The sequence below is a fragment of the Cupressus sempervirens genome, chromosome 2 (assembly GCF_028749045.1).
Source record: "Cupressus sempervirens isolate cs-2001-9-10 chromosome 2, ASM2874904v1, whole genome shotgun sequence".
In the NCBI taxonomy this organism is placed as follows: Eukaryota; Viridiplantae; Streptophyta; class Pinopsida; order Cupressales; family Cupressaceae; genus Cupressus; species Cupressus sempervirens.
Window position 1 is genome coordinate 745,491,422 of NC_143119.1, and position 9,505 is coordinate 745,500,926.

The 9,505-nt window shown below is 32.6% G+C and overlaps 1 pseudogene across 1 annotated transcript; it reads right to left on the minus strand.

The window, feature by feature from the left end:
* Positions 1-295: 295 nt before the first annotated feature.
* On the minus strand, positions 296-2,249 carry LOC149575541 (riboflavin biosynthesis protein PYRR, chloroplastic pseudogene; annotated as a pseudogene). Its single transcript, XR_016360179.1, has one exon. The product of XR_016360179.1 is annotated as a riboflavin biosynthesis protein PYRR, chloroplastic pseudogene (transcript).
* Between the last annotated feature and the right edge of the window lie 7,256 nt (positions 2,250-9,505).

Genomic DNA, 9,505 nt, shown 5'->3' on the forward strand with positions numbered 1-9,505 from the left:
ATGAATATCCTCAATCTTTGACTCTTTAGTGAAGATTTTTCAACCTTAGACTCTTATCACTATCTAGATTTGATGATAAACAAGAAAGTTATTTAGTTTTCTATTTATCAATGTTATGTGTCGTTATATTAAATGCATCAAACAAAATAAATGTACAAGCTTGACAAGTTTCCTACTTCGACATAAAATTTATGGTCCCCATCATCAAGTCTAATGCCACAACTCTTCTCTCAAAACGTGTCTAACAAGAGATTTTTTACCCCTTCGTAATAATAGACAATTGTGTGACAAAATATTTGAAATTTGATTGTACAAAATTGAATATTTCACATCCAAAAAAAATTGGCCATTATTTTGTCCTAATTGGACTTTCACAAAATGAATACCCTCGCTTAAACAAAAGACTTTTTAGCCTAAGATTCTTCATCTCAATTAGACATTACTTATTCTTGATTGGAATCTAACTTTCACAAAACAAATACCCTCAATTCTTCTCTTTGACAAAAACTTTTCAGCCCGAGAATTTTTCAATTGTATTGTCTATCATTTACAAAATGAATACCCTCAATCAACCTAGGACTCTTTCAATTAGACTATCTTCTACAAAATGAATATCCTCACTCTTAGATGAGGACTTTTCAGCCTAAGACTCTCCCTCCCATATCACAAAGAGGAATTCCCTATAATACTCTCCAAATAATTCAAAATCATTTATTCAAAATAATTCATTCTTACCTTAGGATCCCGCGGGACCCATTACCAACTCGTTGGGATAGGTTGCAAGTACCCGGTGACGAGCATATCATCCCCAACTTGTTCGAACGACACGTCATCCAATTTAAGCGCATCTGTCATCTTGAAAAACCCAAGCTCGCCAACTGGACAAGGCGCATTGTGGCCACCTATAATCTTAGGGGCCACGAATGCCACAACCTTGTGAATAACCCTGTCTGCAATGGCGGGCCCAGACAGCCCGCCACCACACTCCCAAAGAACGGAAAGAAAACCCCGTTCCCGACAGAGGTACTCCATGACGGCCCGAGGGGTCACGGGATCGAACTCCACAACCTCCACGCCTCTCGAAACCAAAAACCTCTGAAACCCCCTTCGAACCCCCCGGGCCGTGGCAACGATTGTAGGACCCGCCGCAACGTCCCAAAGCTTTGCATTTTCCGGCAGATCTAAAGACGCCGACATGACAATCCGCGCCGGTTTGTGCCCGCCGATTCGACGCGTCGTCAGCAACGGATCGTCCCTGCGCACAGTGTTCCCGCCGACCAAAACCCCATCACAGCGGCTGCGAAGCTCAAACACGCGGCTCCGCGCCTTGTTACCACTCACCCAAGCGGCATGGCCACCGGTAGCGGCTATCTTGCCGTCCAAGGTCATGGCGTACTTGAGCACAGAGAACGGAATCCCGTAAAGACTGCTGTAGATCAGCGGCAAATTCACAGATCTGCACGCTTTTAGTGCATCCTGGTCCATTAGGGTTTCAACTAGTGTTCCTGACCTCCTTAGGGTTTCGATCCCCCTTACGGCGTGCGGATCTATGCAGGGATTCCGTAGTCCGATCACTACTCTTGAAACTCCTGCGGAGCAGAGCGCATTTACGGCCTCGGTCGTGAAAGGTTCGAGATTTAGGTACGCCGTTGCCCCCTTTGCGTATTCTCGCGCCTTTTCTAGGGCCTGTATTTCGGCACTTTTGCCTCCCCTGGCGTGAAGGAAACCCTCGGATATGACCTTTGGACCTCGCGCGATCACGCAGCCGGAATTCGGATGCGGAGCGCTTTGGCCTGCGGATCCGTCTGCAATCGTTGCGGCTCTCATTACGTGACCTGCGTCTATCACCGAGGGCCAGAATTCTGGCACTGAAAACGCCATGGCCATGGTTGCTTGCCGAGGAAGGAATTGAAGATGGAAGGGAGCGCGTTCATCAGATCTTTTAGAATAAACTTTCTCAAATTCCCCGCCACTGCCCGCGGATTGAGCAATGTTGGTTCTCTGTTTGGGTGGAATCTGTTGCAGGTTTTTTTCAATTTTTTATGAAGATGATTTGTGGAAACAAACTTGGAGAGAGGAGTTTGTGTAAGGAAATTTTGAAATAAAGTTGAAGAAGACAAATAAGAGAATAAGTTTTTTTATTATGGGATAGAACAGGTTTTGAAGGATCAGCATTCTCATTTGAGATATGTTCTTATTGAGATAAATTTGGACAATCAATAATCAATAATGAGAGTTATATTTATTATTATTATATATAAGAAAGGAGGTAAGTTATAATTATATGATAATTACAATAGTTTTTACAATTGATCATATAATACATTAAATGTTGCTTTCTAATTTTCAATCAATATTTTAGTTCATATTTTTTAATCAATATTTTAGTTCATATTTTTTAATGAATTGTCTTTTGTGTTTTTAAGTTCTCATTTATCGTGATGTTGGATTCTAGAGTGTGACTCAAAACAATGAATGACAGAACTTTCACAAGGTCTAATCTATAAGCAACATCTAACAAATTATAATTGAGTGAATATTGGTTTGTTCATTATCAAGGAGTTAGATTTGTTACCAAAAGAAATGGTAGCTAGAGAAAGGCAAGATAAGCATGAGCATAATGCTCTTGGGTTATACACTTAAGGACGTTGAGAAGCATGTGAGCATTTTAAGTTTAGGTTGATTATTATGGTGACTTGGAGTCATTCCCATGAGTATTATCATTATGCCCAAAATTATGTTTATAGTAATTCAAATTAAATAAAGAGGTGAATATAACTCCAACAACCATACAAAATATATTATTCCAATTAAAATTATGTACAAACAAATAATTTATGACTACCAAGCAAATGTTGGTATTGGCATGTTGTGATGTTGAACTTATGATGATGTTGCTCTTGCCACCATGGTTCAAACCTCTTTGAATGTTTACCCCTATTTACCCCCTTTCCAAAAAAGTTAACTTTTAAATATAACATTAATATTAAAAATCTTTTTAAAAATTGCACATTTAAGCTCGGTAAAGCCTTTTTATCTTTTCAAATATCTGACAAGTAGTAGTGCTTGCCTTTTAGAGTGAGTTAATATATTATTACATCATGTTAATAACTTTTTCATGAATAAAAATCAACATCAGCAACATCCGTAACATGATCTAACATATCACTGTTGCAATTGGAAGTATTGATACTCACTGGAGAGGGAGGTGAAAAGAGACCAACAGATACATCTTTTACTAGGCATGTCCTTCTCTAATTTCCTTCATCTTTGAGTTTCATGTGACCTTACCTAAATGTAGTGTTTCCATAAATGATAACATCCATGCATTTATATTTAACAACTTTCAAATATTTTACATGTCTTTAAAAGTATGAGTCTTATTAACAAATTATATTTTTATGATTACTTGCCTTTTACGCAATTCATTCAAGCTCTTGATTTAATATATTTGATGTATATTCAATTTATTTTATAGAGTACATTAAGTTCCTATTCTTTTATATGAACTTAATCTACTCATCAATTTCCTTATCAAGTATAATGGAATATTTGTGTGATTCTATTTTCTTTTGAAGTTCACTATATACTACCTAAAACTCATGTTCAAGCCTACTTGGAAATAAAACGCATGTTCAAGCCTACTTGGAAAGATAATATTAATTCCTTACTAATACCAATAAAAGGTTCTATACAAGATTATATTAGGAAGTGATAACAAAGGTTGTTGCCTTGTTGTTAGGAATCAATTAAAAGTTAACAATAGAAACTAAGAGGATTATCTTATCAAGAGTAAGAGTCATATTTTATAGTATCACGACTAAGATAATTTTAATAAAATTATTATCATTATACTCTTATAGGATATATCTTTCCAATTGGCTAGTCTTATATCATCTTTGAGGGTATTTTCATTATAAACATCATAAAAAAAATCCATACCACACACACATATAGAGTGGTTATCATAAAAAAGAAGGATATAGTCATTACTAAACAACCCTTTTCATAGTTATTATTTTATTGTCTATTTATGGAAACAATATTAAATATTCGAAGAGACTTCAAGATCTAGAGACTAGATAAAATATTAATAACATTTACTATCAAACTTCTAGCTAAATCAATATGATGATCACGAATTGTCCAAATATTATCAAAATTGAAACAAGGGGTCATCACTAAGGTAGAAGAGATTTAAATTGTTATATGTTATGTTGTAAAAAGTAACCAACATACAAATATTTTCCATTCATTGTATCCTAACCCTAATGGGTAGGGTAATTACGTACATGAATGTGAATTTTGACGGTGTTCCAAGTAATTAAGAAGATATTCCTACACTTTTCGAAATCACAATCTATGATTAGATGCTCCTTCTTAGTTATTCAATTGATCATATGCAAATTTATTCTATAGTTGATTGCCTACTATATTGATTTGTAATGTATCATTTTGAGAATTAATCCCTAAAAACAATTATGAAGAATTGATTTATTTAATGATTATAAAGAAAGGAATGTCTCCTTATGAATAATCCATCTTTGTATGCCACTTCCATTAAATAGTCCACATACACATGACCATCTTCATTAGCTATTGCTTGATCTTTTTCATACTTCTCACATGAAAATTTATTACTCCTACGATTTTCATCATTAATTTGTAGAGAAGACAAAATCATCCTTTATATATATATATAATCAATATGTTTGGATCTCAAAGATATGGTCTCAATATGATACATATTTGAAGGTTTAGAAATTATTTATTTATTTGTTTTGTATGTACTTCTTATGAGAATATTGTTGTAATGCAATGATAGAATGATAGAGACCACCGATTTAAATATTTATAAGTATTTAAATTTATGATTATATCATCCTCATCAATTATACTGTAATCTTTTGATAATATTATGTTTTATATTGTGATGGTTTAGCTTTATGTTCTCTCTTTTAGTTTTGGACTAAAATGGAATGAAATGTTAATTTGCATAGACCATGTTGTCCTTTTGAATAAGAGTTTTAATGATTTTTCCTTGTCTTATATATGCATATAAGATAAAATATATAGAGAACTTAAGATTAACCAACATTGGTACCTTTGAAGTGGAATCCTTAATATAAAAATCCTTATTTACCCTCTCTTATCCATTTGATATGTTTAATAATCTTATTCAACACGAGAATACTTACTAACTTGTTTATTATGCCTATATAATTTTTTTTATGAATTATTGTTATTTGATATAAAAATATTGCATGCTCCTTTTATGCCACATAAGTGAAATACTAAGAAAAGCTTGGATATTTTTAGGACTAACAGTTATAACTTACTTAGAGACAATGTGTTTGTTTTGGGTTCAACAAGAATCCAAAAGATTAAAACTTATGAGGCACCTTCTTCAATTGATAAAAAGGTGTATTATTTTAATAATATATAGTTAATTCATGTCATGATATTTTACAATGGTATTCTCTTTTCAATGTTATCATTGTTGTCTACAAATAAATTAAATTTTTTATAAAGAAAAATGTGATCCATTTTATGCTTATCTTATCCTTTTGCTAGCATTTAGTTAAACTTGAGAAGCCATCTAGGATTAAAAGCAATTAGATTGTATTGCATCCATAAATGTTAGAGTATTTTTTCTTCAGAGACTATCGATAGACCTCATGAATCTTGAAAAGATAATCTCTCCATTCATTTTCTCACTGGCCCAACTTGAGTACTAAACAAGATATAGTAACTATGAAATAACAAAATTGGTAAGTCGATGCCTCATTGATGAAGTAACAAATGGAGGATGAATAGAAAAATATTTGACCATGTAGTGTAATGAGAAACACACAATTACACAAATATCATATAACTTTTATCAATTCTCCATCATTGATGAGTTACAATCTCCCATAATTCTACGTCATACTTATTTAATTATAAATATGCAAGTCATATAATATGAATCGTATTGCAATACAATTTTCAAAGTTGCGTCTCGATTCAAATATTTTATTTCACTTCTTTCAAATGATTGCATGTAATGCTTATATTGTATCCCCTTTTCTTATAAATGATAATGATAAAATGAAATATACAATTTTTTGTCTTGGCAACATGTAGTATGCTAAATGTCATACAACTTTTACAAATATGCAAGTCAATTAATATGAATGGTATTGCAATACAATGTTCAAAGTTGTGTCTTGATTCAAATATTTTATTTAACTTCTTTCAAACAATTGCATGTAATGCTTATATTGTATCCCCTTTTCTTAGAAATGATAATGATAAAATGAAATATACATTTTTTTGGCTTGGCAACATGTAGTATGTTAAATGTGTGAAAGGATATTTGAGAATGAACATGTAAAAGACGGATCAATGAATCTCAATTTATTTCATACCAAAAGTTCTCCTAAGTAGTACCTTTTACTACATTCTTTTGTTGTGAAATACTTTAGAAAGTTGGAAATTCTTAAAGAATAAATCTATTTATTATTTTATCATGTATATTAATAGTTTAGAATTATAGACATTTGTATAGTAGTAGAAAATTTTAAAAATAAAACATTATATATTGATAGATTAAAGTAAAATATGTATTGATCAAGGAAATTGTTAGATCAATAAATATAATGGAATGCAATTAACTTTATAAAATTATCTAAATAATTATTAAAAAGTAAATAAAATTTACAAGAAAGCAAGTGAAGAAAGACATTTTGGATGATGTAAGACATTGCTTGTAACCCTCATATACTCTTCCATAATTCATCATCATAGGGAGATGAAATAAAAATATTAATAACACTCTAATTTTATATAGGTAGAGCAGTTGCAACTATAATGCTTGACAAAATCCCTCCATCTTGTGGATATTCATACAATGTTCCAAACCACCATTTGACATACACTGCCAAGACTTTGGAAAAAGTTATAGAGCATGTATTTATAGTTGCCTATTGCCTTTTCTTGATATTTTTTCAGAAGCCTCCAAATAAATATTTTTGTGAATATCCTACAATTAGACCATCTTATGAGAACAGATTTATTTCCAGTTAAATTTTACCTTTCTTTGCTTCTAGATTTTTCATACATCTACCAAACCAGTTTTGATGATTGCGTCTAACTAAACTCCTATGAGTATCTTGTTCCAAAATTTGAGGATGTTGACAAAGGTCGAGTAGTCTAGATTCAAGCTTGCAAATCAAATTTTCTTCAAAGTTTGTAGATATTTTTTAGGAAATATTTTTCATAGGTAACCTGCAAGCAAAGCTTTCCATGTGAAAACATTTTTCTGAAGTATTCTATAAAATGGTTTGCATTCCCTTCCACATTTAGCAAATGTGTATATTAGAAGATGCTTCTTTGCGGTTTGGCATTTCTTCTTTCTCCTCTGCAAGGTGTGCATTAAAAAATAAAGGAAAGCAATGTCTGACAACATTTATGGGCATTAACATAACTCATGCACATGTGGGCAGGAAGGAGAAGTGAGTTTAAAATTTGAATGTGTTCACATCCACCAAAAGACTCTCGTTAGCAGTGAACTGAAGACTGGGATGATGAATTGTTGGGCCCACATCAGCCACCAAAGTAGTCAATGCTTCGAGTGTTCTGGTTAATCTAGGCCGAAAAGATATAGGGCCAAATTAGTGATAAAAGGTTTTTCTCAACAAAAGGGCATCAATTTTAATGAAATTTTCTCACCAGTTGTAAAAATGCAAACAATTCATTTGGTTTTATGCATTGTAGTAGCTTGGGATATTGAGCTTGAGAAACTCAATGTAAAAAAAATGTATCTACATGGTGATATTTAGGAGGAATTATATATGGAGCGCCAACTTTATTAAATAGGGGGAAGAGCACTTATACTATAGGTTGAAATGGAGTTTATAAGGGCTTAAGAAAACCCCATGATAATTGTATTTAAATTTTGATAGTTTTATGGTTCAACAAAAATTCATTTGATGTGAATCAAATATGTGTGTTTACTACATGCGGCTTCCCAATGGTTATTTTTTCATTCTATTGCTTTATGTTGATGATATACTCATTGTCAGAACAAATGTGAGAATTGTTCATCATTTAAAGAGGCATTTGGCTCTTCATTTTCTCATGAAAGTTTTAGGGGCATAAAATAGGATTATTTGGATGAATATAATTAGAAATAAACAAAAAGGGGAAATTAGATTATCTCACAAAAAATACATTTTAAAAGTGTTGGAGAAGTTCAACATGTCAAATGCTAAATCTATTGCTACTCCATTGGCTGATCACTTTTGCTTATCTTCTAAGATGTGTCCCTCCACTCTTGAAGTAGCAAATGATATAGATGGGGTTATGTATTCTTTAACAGTTGGTAGTTTGATGTATGTGATGGTTAGCACACATTTAGATATTGCTTATGCAGTGGGAGTTGTGAGTAGTTTTATGAATAATTTGGGAAAAACTCATTGGTAGTTCAATGTATTCTTTAATATTTGAGATGTATTTCATCTCATGTTTTATGTTTTACCAGTAAGGCTCCTCATCTTTTTGGTTATGTTGATTCTGATATGGCCAAAGATTTAGACAAGAGGAGATTTACTACAGGCTATGCATTCACTTTTTTGGGGGGCAACGATCAATTAGGCTTCTTGTAAGCAATAAGTTATTGCTCTTTCCTCTACTAAGGCTGAATACATTGCTCTCAAAGTTGAAAGATCTAAAGATTTGATAAGGTTAAAATAATTGTTTGGAGAGTTGGGGTATAAACAATCCAACTTCACTCTATTTTGTGATATTAGGAGTGTCATTCATTTGGCTAAAAATTCAACTTTCCATAGTTGCGCAAAGCATATAGAGGCTAGATTTCATTTAATTTATCATGCTCTTGAAGAGGGAAAGAATTACAGTTAGAGAAGATTGATACTACAATTAACTCAACATATGTGCTAACAAAGGTTGTATTTTGAGAGAAGTTTGAAGTTTGTAGAGCTTCTCTTGGCATTGTGAAGACATAGCCATAAGATTCTAAGTGGGGGATATCTCTATGCAATTCTTCTTACAATATTGGTTGGACATCAAGTGGAAGATTGTAATGGTTCTAACAACCTGAAGCTCAATCATTCCCTGATTGGCACTCAAGAAGATTCCATTGTTTTATCTTCCCTCCTTACTGGTGTGTAACTATATGATGTAAAAACTGAATTAAATATATTGTGATATTGATTGCTAGAATTTGTAAGAAAACAAAATTTATGAATATTAGAGAATCCCCTTGGAGAGGGGATGCAGTCTAGTTCTCTAGATGGACCACTATAAAATTTATCTTTTTTGTGTCTTGCATTTTTAGATTTTATTTTGTTTTTGCATTTTTCTTTTAGCTCAACAACCTAAGGGTGTTTTTTACAATCTTTATTTGAAGAGTCTAACATCACTACTGAAAATATTTCTTAATAATTATAGATAATAAAAAATGATTTCCATACCTAGTTTCTTCGAAGTATAGGATAAGGAT